The sequence below is a fragment of the Lycorma delicatula genome, chromosome 3, assembly GCF_047948215.1.
Source record: "Lycorma delicatula isolate Av1 chromosome 3, ASM4794821v1, whole genome shotgun sequence".
NCBI lineage: Eukaryota > Metazoa > Arthropoda > Insecta > Hemiptera > Fulgoridae > Lycorma > Lycorma delicatula.
Window position 1 is genome coordinate 37,436,692 of NC_134457.1, and position 14,101 is coordinate 37,450,792.

The following is a 14,101-nucleotide window of genomic DNA, read 5'->3' on the forward strand; positions in this document are numbered from 1 at the left end:
CAACCCCAACAAAGATTTTAATCTTCAAATGCCAAAACTGATAAACATTAAACACTGACAATACATTCATCTTAGTGTATCGGATTCCTTTTAACTTTCACCCACCCAACACTGAATATCCAAGATTGATTGGTTCAGAATAATCAGCTTATCCTACTTTCCAAGCAATCAGAATATCACATCTTAACCATTCATAATTATGAATATATTTGAATAATCAGAAAAAAGTAAGTATATTTACTACAATTCTCAGCATTGAAAGGAAGAGATCAATTAGAATGCACAAAATTCGAACTAATTGCAATACTTCATCTTATAACCAGTACCAAGAATGAATAATTTTGGCCAATCGGAGTACATCAAATTTTGAATAATCATAGTACTTAACTTGTTTGACCAATTGCAGTTCTGAACAGAGTTAACTCCACATACTAACCAATCACAAAGCTAAGTTTTTTCAGTTGTAACCATGTGTACATATACATTCAGAAATGAAGTTTTGATTATTAACAATGATAAATAATAGTTTTTCATTAAGATATACAAACAATTTTCTATTATACTTAAGTTTAAAATTTTGGTTACTACTAAAGCTATTTAAAATATGTAATACTCTTTTATGTTTAAAACATAATATTTACAATCCAACTGGTAAGTTTTTCCGCTGCTGTTACCATAATAAAAAAATCAATGCCAAGGAACATATTCTGTTTCCATTGTTTCTAGTAAAGACTTCAATATTATCATAAATTAATAAGGTTTTAACGTCCAGCCTGTTGAATTCCCATACTTCTATGGATTTTTTCATCCACAGAAAGAAAATCCAAGGAAGACAATCTATTTTCTTCTAATACCTAGAGAATACAAAAAAAAAATTGAAGGAAACTCGTATTTTATGTAAAAACAAATCTGTTTTTACTTATAATATATGAGCAGATTTTTAACATCCCACTGCTATTATTATGCCTATATGCTACCAATCTTTTCATATAATGCATTACCAAAGAGAAATGATTTGCAAGTTATGCTTCTTATAAATGCTCTTTCAGGAAAGTAGAGAAACATTGTATTTTAGATTATAGCAATTGAATACAATAGACCAAATGAATACAATCTCTAATAATCAGCTAGTATGAATTTTCCCACAAGCTGTCATCACATTCTTAGAATGCAATGCTGAGGGAGGCAGTCAATTTGCTGTTTTTCTTGGAATTAACAAAAAAACTGAAGAAAATTTATGATTATAGCAATTTGTTTTTATGCATTTTATTTCAAATGAAAAACAGTTTTAACTTCAGAGTATTATGGATTACTGTACATGCCCCTTCCTTTTTGTAAAAAGCAGTTTTGTCAATTTAAAATCTAGCAAGGTGCAATACAGTACAGTTCTTTTGAATTTATAATCTGCACCATATACTACTTTTTATGCATGTGTAAAATGTTAATTATTTAAGATATCTACATTCTATCATGGAACTGCAAGCCAAGTTTTAATGACTAAAACCAGATCAGTTTATTATGACAGATTCATGTGATTCTCATTTTAAAACTCTGTTATAGATTCATTCCTGTTCTTTTCCTTCCAACCAACCAGTTTTTGATAAGACAATCTTACATTATTCAAAATCTTATTATAACTCATTACGGACATATTTGTATACAAATCCAATAATAAAGCAGATCTGCAGCGAGTTATTATCAAGTACAGTTACTTTCTTATTATTTAGATTAATTTTTCGATTTAAATATTGAAGTATGGATTGTTCCTATGTCACAAGCTGCAACACAGTCGCTTTTTACATTTGTGAAAAATTTTAATTTTTTATTATATCAGGATTTTCAGTCAACTTTTGGAAAAATTTAAATGAATTCTACATCATATTTAGTTTGCTCTCTACAGCATTGTTTTTATATTGACTACCTTTAAATGGAGTCAATCTACACTGTTGTTTATCAACACTGTCACAACTATTCATTTTGGATAGTAAAGATTATGGTCTCGATGAAATGTGTAAACAAATGAAAATGTAATTAATTATCTTTTTAATTTGTAGATAATTTCTTAACCAAGACTATAACCGAAACTCCAATGAATATTATTATTTACATTAAACAGTATGTCTTAAAAAGTAACACACTTTTTGGTAGATGCCCTTTGTTGAGACACAGCTCCTGATGGTTCACTCGGCTCCGTATGGCTCATACACTCCTGGCAGTTTACTTGGCTAGTACGGCTCACACAGCTCCTGGTGGTTCATTTGGCTCCACCCATGCTATAAAAACTGGTTCTACACTAGAATAAACCAGTCTCTGCTCATCCTTTGAAGACTCATTGTGTTTGTTACAAATGTATGATTAATTTAATAATGATATGTGAATTACGAAATCAAGATTATATTAAACATAATTTATATGATAACTGAAGGAAGGCTTTTTATTTATGTAAATGAACCAGCAAATAATTAAATAATTAATCCTAACCGAGGTACTTCACCAAGGCGACAATTATTTCAACATATTTGGTACTCCAGACCAGGTGTCATCAGAAAATTTGAAGAATCATAATTTGCTCTTCTGGAATCATGGATATAATCTAAAATTTTTCAAGAATCTTCATATACAACAAACTTCATACGACCAGGGATTGCAACAATTATACTTACAACATTATTTATCATAATATCTTTTAATTTATTTTATGTATAATGTACATTGTTTAATTATTGTTATATCATTTAATTTATTTCACATTTAATTTACATTATCAATAATTTACACTAATTTAAGTTATTACTATTATTATTATGGAAAAGGAACAATCAAATGAAGAGGGTCAGTAAAGGCCTCTATAACTAAAATTGCCACATTTACTGACAAGTTTGATCCTTCACAAGGTAATAGTCATGCCTTGAAAATTAAGTTAAGGAATCTTCTTGATTTATAAGGCAAATATGACAACATTCAATCAAAACTTGAAATGGATTTTGACGAAAATGTTTTATCATTGGATTGTGAACAAGTCGAGGAAGACTTGTGTACTACAGAATGCAAGTTACAACAGTTAATAAATAATGTTAATAATGATAAAAAATAATCTAAAAAAGAGATTAATTTAAACAAACACAACTACAGAGTGAGCAACATAAAACCAAACCCATAACATAATCGCTGCAGAATTGGTAGTTATGTTGGAATAAAATTTTATGAATTATTGATTTAGTTCATAACAATGTCAATCAAGGAATTTTACAATAAGAATAAATTAGATCATTCAAATAACGATGATAATCATAACTATCTGTCACAACAAGGTGGCAATATTCATAATAATAGTAATAATAATCTTTATTCCACAAAATAAACGGATTACAAATGAAAATAAAATTATTTACCGTTATAAATTCTTAATACATAAGCCTAGTAGACTTACAACCAAACAACATAAAATAGAAGTAAAATAATAAAAGTAAACAATTATTACATAATCTGGTGGAACTAGGTACCCCCCTATAGTAATAACTAACTGTATTGGAGGTTATAATCTAATTATTTTCAGTAAGTAAAATAATAAAGTAATCATTTACTGAATAACAGCCAAATGTGAATTTCCAAGTTGGATTTTAAAATTAATTACACGATCTTGCAATACTAAAATTTCAGCTTGTGACAAGAATACAGTGATACAATTGAAAATTAAATTAATAATAAATAAAATTGAAAGAAAAATAATGATAACAAAAATAAAGATAATAAAAATATGAAATTTTTAGTTATCGATTCCACCCAGAATTGCAGGCCATTCAATTAAAAAAACACTCTACATCTTCATTTGCAACAGCCAGTCATTAATTGATAGTGAAAACCTTTTGCAGTCTTCATGGATTTAGATTATCAAAATAGATTGTGTAAGTTATCTCAAGACAAGATTCCTCAATCAAAGCATAAACATATATAGTATTTGAAAAGCGAAGACTCTTTTATAACCCCTAAAAAAACAATGATTTGCCTTTACAAAAAACCTAAAGATGCCAACGAAAACCTTCAATTCACAACAAAGGAAATCACATGTACCAAAAATGAATCTTAACATTAATATAAATTTAAATGTTACCTTATTCATAAGGACAACAGAATCCTGATTATCAAAATAATATTAAAAATACAAATGATAATACGTAATTCTTATCAAGATTTAGGCCACAATCAAAACATTCAAATGAAGAACAAAGCTACATCACATCGGTTATAGTAGTGACGTACTATCACTAACAAATGAATTCTTATCAATCTGTCCAATTATGATTTGTTATGGAAGCAGAGCTCTAAGACCTGCATAAATTATCCTTGTTACCAATCGTAAGTGATTGATTAAATAATATTTTTTTATTGATGTAATTGTTTTCATTCTATGTTATTGTAATTTCATTTGATTTATATTCTTATGATATGATTGTTAACTTACTCATAGATATTGTGTAACATTTATAATTTAATTTACGTATTTGTATTTCACATTTATACTGTACATTATATTCATGTATATAATTTATTTATAATTCCTAATTATGTTATTATCTGTAATATATTGGCAGTAATTTCATTTAAGTTGTTAAAAAAAAAATATGATTTTTGGAAGGCAATTATGTTGAGGCACAGTTTCTAATGGTTTACTAGGCTCCATATGGCTCACATCTTTAAAGTATTGTTCACCACCAAGTTTTTCATTCATATAAGTATGTAAGTATATAAGTATATAAGTGCCTTCTCACAAATAATAGGCTCTGATATAGATTTACCCTTGTCTTTTTGTTGCACAGACCATGCGCATACTACACAAATCTAACCTATCATTTTCAGTTCTTTTCATTTCCAGTATGGTAAGTTCACTCTTGTGAACACGTTTGTAATCATTGATTTACCAAATTAAATTCGGAGGCCAAAACATTAGCTGTTTCTCCTTTATTCAAATGATTTATTCAACTTTATTCAACTAATTATAAATGCCGATAATTTTAAGAAACATTTTTCAATTCAAAAAGAAATATGGGACAACTAGAGAGCTCTTCCATAAAAAAAAATGTTATTGTCCAGAAATGAAAAAGCTTGCTTCTGGGTTAGAAGTTAATAAAGAACATGTTACAATTATGGCTTGCACAAATGCTTATTTTCTCACAGATTAAAACCATTATAGGAAAATCCAAGAAAATGAGATATTTCAAATATGTTAATATGAATAATTTGTCAGTTATTTGCATCAAACAAATGGTTGGATGACATTGAAAATGTTACTAAAAAGTTTATAATGTATTTGATCCTTCAGTGAAAAAAAAGAAAACCTGAAAATAAACTTAGTGGTCCTTTATTGCTGCTGTTAGACAATGCTCCTGCACACCCTTCAGCTGATTCATTGCCTCAGCATGAGGATATTGATGTAATGTTGATCCCACTGAACATAACAAGTATACCAATGGATCAGAGTGTTATAGAAATATTCAAACTGCTATATCAAAAATCTTTTTTCTGGTACAAATTACTTAATGAAAAGAGAAAGAATCTAAGCAATTAATAAAAAAATTTAATTAGAAGGAAAATGCATATATGATTGCAGATGCCTTGTACAGCATAAAAACTTACTCTAAAATGAGTGTTGGGAAAAGTTTTAAATCAAATAAAATCTGATATTGAACATAAAGAAACAGATATTGAAATTGAAATCGGTTCATCTGAGAATTGTAATAAAGAAGTTAATGAATGATTAAAGGTGGACAAACCTGATCCTAGTTTTCAGTTACTAACCGACAACAAGATTGTTTCGTTTTTGTTACTAATGACGACGAGATGACACAACTCTTGATGAAGAGAGTGAAAATGCTACAAATATAAAACCACCATCAGAAAAGGCTTTAAAACATTTTAAAGTGGGCCGAAAAAGAAGGCAAGGTAGATTGTCTACCTTGCCTTCCCTTGTCTACTTTATGAAAACTAAGGCATCACTGTTAACAGTAGAAGTTTTGGAGTTTGTGAAAGAACATTTGACTCACTTGCCCAGAAAATCACTCAGAACGTTATCTTCACAGGCTGGGCTTTCACTGTTTACAGCTTTCAGGGCAACTAAAAAATTACAATTGCATCAATATTGCATCGGTGTCATTCAAGGACTGAAAGAAGTACACATGGAAAACGTTTACAGTATTGTCAGTTTCATTATGTCATTCATGACAACAGTATTGAAATTTTGGATTGCTTATTTCAGCAACGAAGCACAGTTTCACTTGAATGGCTACATTAACAGCCACAGCTGCCAAATATAAACCGCTGAAAATCCTTACTAAGTTTCATGAATGACCGTTACGCACACATAAAATTGTTGTATAGTGTGCGAACTCCAGGCGCTGTTTAATGGGATCTTTATTTTTTAAGAAATCTGTAGATGGTGCAGTTTATTGCAGCTTAATTAAACAATTTAAAACTTAAAAATAAAAATCAACTTAAATAAAAATCTATTATCCAAAATATCAATTATCTGAAAGTGCCTTGGTCCCAAGAGGTTTGGATAATCGATGCTCTACTGTAGTTTCAATTTTCAAGCATACATGTGATATTAATTGCTATGATGAAGCATGGTTTTGTCTAAAAACAAAAGAACAACTGAATTGGAACATTACAAAGCAAATTTACACAAGCTTTAAGAATGCATATACATAATGAAAATATTGATTGCTTGGTTTACTTTGCAGAAGAAAATTATTAAACAAATATTTTTTTAATACAGTGTTCAAAAAGATGCTGTGCAATATGCTTTAGAATTATGTGATGTATTCTGTTCTTTCAGCATTAGATTGGTTGCCCTGTAGGTTCGTTGGGCATTGCATAGTAATAAACGAAGACGTTAGTTGTTGAGTTCTGATTGAACGTGCTTATTTTCATTCATTGGTATCAAACAGTTGCAAGAAAAATAATGGTTCTTTTAGTAGAGGAATGCTTTTTTCTCGTGTAACACGTCTTTCGTGAAGGCGACAAGTATACTGCCTTAGTAAAATAAAAGTTATCTGAAAAGTTTCCAAATCTCCTGTTCCTCAGTGCAATGCAGTTCGAACTCTTATCAAAAAATTTCAGGCAACAAGCTCTGTTAAAAATGCTGATTGAAGTGAAAGAAACCTTAACTAAAAAGAAAACTGCTTGATATTTCGGATGCTAAGACTGAAAGTCCATCAAAGTCAATGCTGTAAGAAAAAACTGTAACTTTTCCCCTACAAAATAATGTGTGTTCAAGAACTGAAACTTACAGATCATGCCAAAAGACTAAATTATTGTTTGTGGTTTAAACATTTTATTGACCACAATTCTATAGGTATCCTTGACATTATGTTTTTTTATAGATGAAGTGTGATTCCATCTGGGAGGGTATATTAATTCACACAAAATGCATGACGAGTCGACAACTAATACCCATGAATTACATGAACAATCTTTACACGAAGTGAAAATTGGAGTCTGGGTCAATGAGTAGAATATGTATTGCGAGTCCAATCTTTTTTGAAAATACAGTTAATAGTAATCATTATTGTGCTGTTTTAAACAAACTTCATTAGTCAGATGACAGAAGTGGAAATCAATTGTGGTTGGTTCCAACAAGATGGCACCACAGTGCACACAGCTAACAAGTTAATGATTTTTTAATGAAATGTCTGGTGAAAAAATCATTTCAAGGGGTTTGTGGCCTGGATGATCCCCCGGCCTGACTACCCGAGATTACTTTCTATGAAGGATAGCAAAATAAGCAGCGTGTCACAACAAACCATGCACAATTGACAAACTAAAAACTGCAAAAACGGCATATGTACGAGACATTTAGCTGGTTAACATTTAGTATGTTGAAAACAAATTGAAACAGTGTGCAGTGTTGTATTGATGTTGGAGGAGGTCATTTTCAACACCTTTTACAAACTGTTCCAGTTACTGTAATATCTGTTTCTAAAAAAATAAAGAAATAAATATACAAAGTAATAATTACAAAAATTTCATCATTACATTTCTATAATTTCAGTGCACAGCTACTTACTGAAGACCCTGTAATAGATCATCTATTATTAATAAACATATTAACATAAACGTTGTAACTAAATTTATTATTCTGTTAGAGCATAAAGATAGGTATTGTTATCTGTTAACAATGTACTACAGCTCACACCACAGCCAAAAGCATGATTTTTTTCAAAAGTATTTCAGTACCACAAATCTTCTGGATCACACATCATTTGGTTTTTCTGGAGGTGTTTAAAAAAATATTGTTTACAATGATAATCACCACACCACTAAGAAACTGAAGTTCAGCATAAAAAATGAAACTAAAAAAAATTACAGCAACTATATTATGAAAGGTACTCACAATGTGATTTAAGAGTAAATCTTGCATGGAGAAGAAGGTGATGTACATTTTCAATAATATAATTTAAAAAAAGTAAAATAAAATATATTAAAATAAGTAAATATTTTATTAATATTATTTACTGTTTATTTACTATTTTTGGCTTGCTTGGCTTTTTAGGCCACCAATAATAAAATTTATACATGTTATTTCTTATAAATAGAATACAAATTATATACTAGGTGAACATTTGAAAAGTTACCACATTTATTATTCAACAGCTATCAGTCACACTATATTTCTGTTGGGGGAACTTTCTAAAAATTATTTTTAAAGGGGTGGATCCCCTTTAAAAATAATTCGCAACACCTACCCCAATTAAAAATCTTAAATGGCAATGGTAACAATGGATTAGATTACTTGACAACCCAAAAAAAAATAGATTTTAGTTTAAAGAAAATTAAAATCCGCACACCCCCTTCGCTCAGTAGGTACAAAAAACTATTTTGGATAGAACTTGTTTTAAATTTTAGTCTAACAGAAATAACTATAAAATTACGTGATAATATTTCTTAAACCATTTAAAATAATCATAATGGTTTAAAACACAAATGGTTCACAGTGGATTAAAACTGTGAAAATTATTTTTTAAATTACCAATACAAAAGTTTTGCCCTTAAATGTTTTCTAAATTTTCAAGGGTTGAAAACTTTAAATGAGATGATATAGCTTGTGACTCATTGGAAGGCCCTTTGAATGACAAGTAATTTGGTACAAATAAAATAAAAATTGGTTTGTTAGTATTGAAGTTATGGTTAAAATGTTTTTTTTTTTAATATTAATTTTTTTAGGTTATGTTGGAATACAGTGTTACTGACCCAAAGCATTAGGTCTGAAATCATCTGTTCTTTTAAAAAAATACGGGTTTTATATTTCTCCAACATTGAAATAACATACCAATAAACACAGCATTATAACATCAGTTAAACATACGAAAAACCAAAAATAAGGTACCTACTTTCTTTGCTAGCAACATGTTGAAAACTTGATTACCAGATAAACTAATTAAATAAAAACTAATTCATAAATGAATAATTTTTAGTCAAAAAATAATTAATGCTTAAATTCTAATGATTATTTATACCATCAAAATCAGCTGTCATGCCACAAAAACTCATAAAGAATGAAATAACTTCTGCTGCTACAAGTGGCGAAAATTGAAACTAGCACTATGGCAAATGTAAAAAATAGATTCCTATGAAATCTATAAAATAAAAATTTTTTAATTTATAAAATCTATAAAATTAAAATCGATTCCTAAAGTGCACATATGGTACTTGTGTACTTTAGGTGGGACCACAGTTTGAAAAGTATTTACATTGGGTTCAGCACATAAACTGGAACTGAGAGAACATAAGATAAGTCCATAGGATACAGCTACGTGCAGCGCTGAATGTATGTCATATGTCCATAGGCCTGATTGTGTTAAGTTCGTTCGCCCTTCTTTGTCTTGAAATCCAAAATCAGAATGTTTCCAATTTTGAAGCATTATTTTTAAATGGATGTCACAAACATCAGATCACTAATTTTTACCCTTTTCTTTTTATATGCTTTTGATGAATTTGTAATATTTCTGCATCTACAAATCTTCTTGGATGTAGAACAAACTCTGTTGCCTTCATTACAAATTAACTGTCATAATTAAATAGCAAACTTAAAATTTAGAGTGAATCTGTATATACACTTTAAAAACTTAGGGACCACTTTCTTACAGGCTTCACTGAACATTTAAACTGATTTTAACATCTAAACTGAACATTTTTTAAACTGGTTTAAAATATTCAACCTGAATTTAGTTATATTTATTGACATCTCAAGTCTCATTGAAAAATACTTAAAAAATTAGTATTTCTAAACACAGTATATCAGTATTCTTTAACTAAAAAAAAAAAAAAATACAATTACAAACATTTAAATCTAGCTCAACCTAACTCATTATTACCAGATTTATGTGATCAACTCATTTGGCTCAAATAATTTTGTGCTTGGCATCATCACTTTGCCTCATATGAGTAGGAGTTTCCCACTTTGCATAAACAGAGTGAAACAGAACATGTTTCTCAGCCTGAAATTCAATGTTTCTCAGTTGAATTCAAGTGATGTAGATTTATTGTAAGCATCTTTTGCTTTAAGACTGAATTGCTCTTTTAAATTTTTTGTTTATTTTTAAATTCAGATGAAGTTTTCTTTGTATTGGTTTACTTACAGATTTTTTCTTTTAAAACTCTATTATTTTTTTAAACTTAATTTTTTATTAAAAAGAAACTATACAAACATAATAAAGTTTGGATAAACATTGAACTAAATAAACTTATATATCCCTTACATGAATTTGTTGTGAAATCATATCTAACTCTCAACATAAACAAATTCAGTGTTGGAGCCATATGTAACAGGAGCCATATGTAACAGAACAGTCCTACAACAAAATAAACAACTTTAGTACACCCACAGAAAGCTACTTAACTGACGCATTGAAATTATTGTCAATCACATTAGAAATTCACTGCTACAGAATTCAATCTAAAAATATAATTATCTTTTGACTAGAAAAGCAGTGCATAAAACTGACAACTTTAAAGAAACATTATTTGTTCATAAATTTATTTATAGTTTACCAGTTATATAAAAGGTAGATTATAGTAATCTTTATGGTTTCATATTTGAGTTACTTTAATAAATTTACTTATTTTAATTCAATCCATCAATGCAAAATATAAGGAAATTACATTATGACATACTAAGATTTTAAACCTCACATTCTAGTGCCCTTAATTTTTAACAAAGGGCATAGGAGTCATCATAGAATCTGTATACATTAACATAATTTGATATTTTATAACCTTCTTCAAAAAAAAAATATGGAAAATTTTAGTTTTAGTTTATAAGATTATCATATTTAATAGATAAACATTGGAAATAGTTAACAAAAAATTTTGATGTGGATATCACATGATTTTCTTGTACACCTATTACATATACAGATTTTTTGTCACACTTCATTTCATCTGAAAGTGAGATACAATCCTTCAATACTTTAATAAAGTGGACAATTGCTGAAATATTAGTTTTTATTTACATAGAATAATTTATACAACTATTTATTCAACAATCGTACATGAAATATTAGGATAGAGTAAAAAGTCCCTTAACCCTTTATTACTCGTATTACTAGATCAGTATTATTCATATCTTCGTGAATTGCTGATTGACAAAAGTTTTAGATTTCTGGTGTGTTGTATAAATTAAAGTTAATAATAATTAAACTATTCTGTTTAGTGAACTCCTGTAAATGGTTACAAATGTTAATTTCGACCTTATGGAATAAAATATTCAGTTTTTATTATTAGATTATTTGGTGACTAATCAAAAATGAAAAAGAAACAAACACACAGGAAAAAGAAAGATAACATGAAGAAATATATCTCAAAAAAATGACAAGAAGATGAATATGAAGAAAATATTAAAACCAAAGAAAGAATAAAAAGGAAGAAAATGTTGCAAACAAAGAAAGAATAAAACCATTAAGAGATTTTTTTGTTGTCTTCAGTCATTTGACTGGTTTGATGCAGCTCTCCAAGATTCCCTATCTAGTGCTAGTCGTTTCATTTCAGTATACCCTCTACATCCTACATCCCTAACAATTTGTTTTACATATCATTAAGAGATGATAAATATAAATAGGAGGAAAACGTTAAGACCAAGGAAAGAATAAAAAGATTAAGAGAGGATGATATATATAGAGACAAAATTTGAAAACTAGAGAAGGTAAACACAAATTAAAATCAGAGGAAACATAATACTTGGAAACATATTTCTTCTGACACCTTGACTACAGAGAATGTGGATGGTGTAGAAGAGATGTGAAGAATTTTCTGAAAATGTAAATAGGAGATGTACGAGAGCTAGTAAAGGATAAGGGAAACTAAATGCATGGAAGAGAAATTGATCAAAGTCTTGCACAGTGAAAAGTCAGGAATATTACAATAAAACACAAAAGTGGTTCCAAGAAATTTGTGAAACGGCATTTAAGACAGTTAAAAGAAATATGCAATTCCAATACATGCTTAAACTCTAAAGATAAAATGGAAGTGTTCATCTACTAATGAAGAGCAAAAAATGTAAATACATTAATAAAAAATAGAGAAATAAGGGATTTTCTCATCAAGCTCCCAACATTGCAGTCACATTATTGTAGGTCATCTTCCAGTAAACTTTATTCAGAGAATGTTTTCCAGTCATACAGTGAAATTTATATAAAAAAGACACTGGAAGTAGCTGTCCCTGTAAAGATGTTTTCATATCCTGAAATGATAAAATTGAACATTGATATTTTTCAACCAAAGAAGGATCAGTGTGATCTGTGTTTTAGTTATAAACTGGGTAATATTGATTCTCACACTTATGAAATACCTCTAAAAGACAGAACATGAATAGAAAAAGACAATGGCAAAGAGGAAACTAAGAATGGAAAAGTTTTAAGTTTACTGTTGGCGTACAGGCTACACAACTGGTTTCATGCTTGCAAGCTGGCCAGATATATTTAAAGTATAAATTAATCACCCATAATTTTACAGTTTATAATTTAACAAATGCTATTGTTTGCTATGCCTGGCATAAAGAAGTGGATGACAACTCTTTTACTGGAAAATGAAATTCAAGAATACAAAGGGACAACTAAAATTAATTAACAGTGATGGGAGCTATGCAAAACCTGCAACACAATCTTATCTAATGCTTTGCTGCACTTCTGCAAAAATAACAATGAAACCTTCATTCAAAAGTTTTTGATGACAAACCCAAATGGAATGTGAGTGTCCATTCTATTACTGAAAGAACTAAAAAACATAAAGAAATATATTCATCATCAAATTACATCCAAATAATTGAGCAAGCAAGGAACAAAAATTCATGTAAAGTTAAATACATCAATCATGACTATTTCACTGATTTTACCTAATTACAATACTGCAAGTCAATTTGGCCTGGTGCCGAAGGTCGTGACCCTTAGGTTACTGACATTGGAGCTATGAAACATTCTGACTGGAATTAATTATAAATTTGATTTCAATTATGAGTGGTCTGTTCTACCACGAAGAATAGCACATAATAATGTCAAACTGTACTAGTCTCCCTAGCCTATTACAAAGGGCAAGTACAAAGATTTACAAGACATACAAAGTATTATTCATAAACATTAAAACAGTTTTTTAAGATTTTTTGGATCACTGAACTTGCTCTTGAAAACAGAAGAGTTCTTCTGTTTTCATTAGGCTATGAGTATCTTTGTTCAATTAGTGTCAAAAATATATAGTGTCATATTTTTTTTTTTAGGAAAGAACGTATCTTTTTTATCTTTAGTTCATTAGTTGTTGAGCAGTTTTTTTTAATAATTATAATTTATTTAATAACTGAACTTCGTTTATTATTACATTGTGAAAAACAAAATGATATAATATGATAAGGTAATTTCAAGTATTTTACAGTTTTGATTTCACTTCATTGCTTTAAAAAAAAAATATATATATATATATAATTATTTCCCAATATTTTTTTTATTAATTGTGCATTTTTTTATTTTTTTTTAATAATTATGATAAAGGCAATAGGCAGAATAGTGTATTTATTTTTTTATTCTGAAAGCCAAGGATGATGGTGATCTGACAAGGGGTA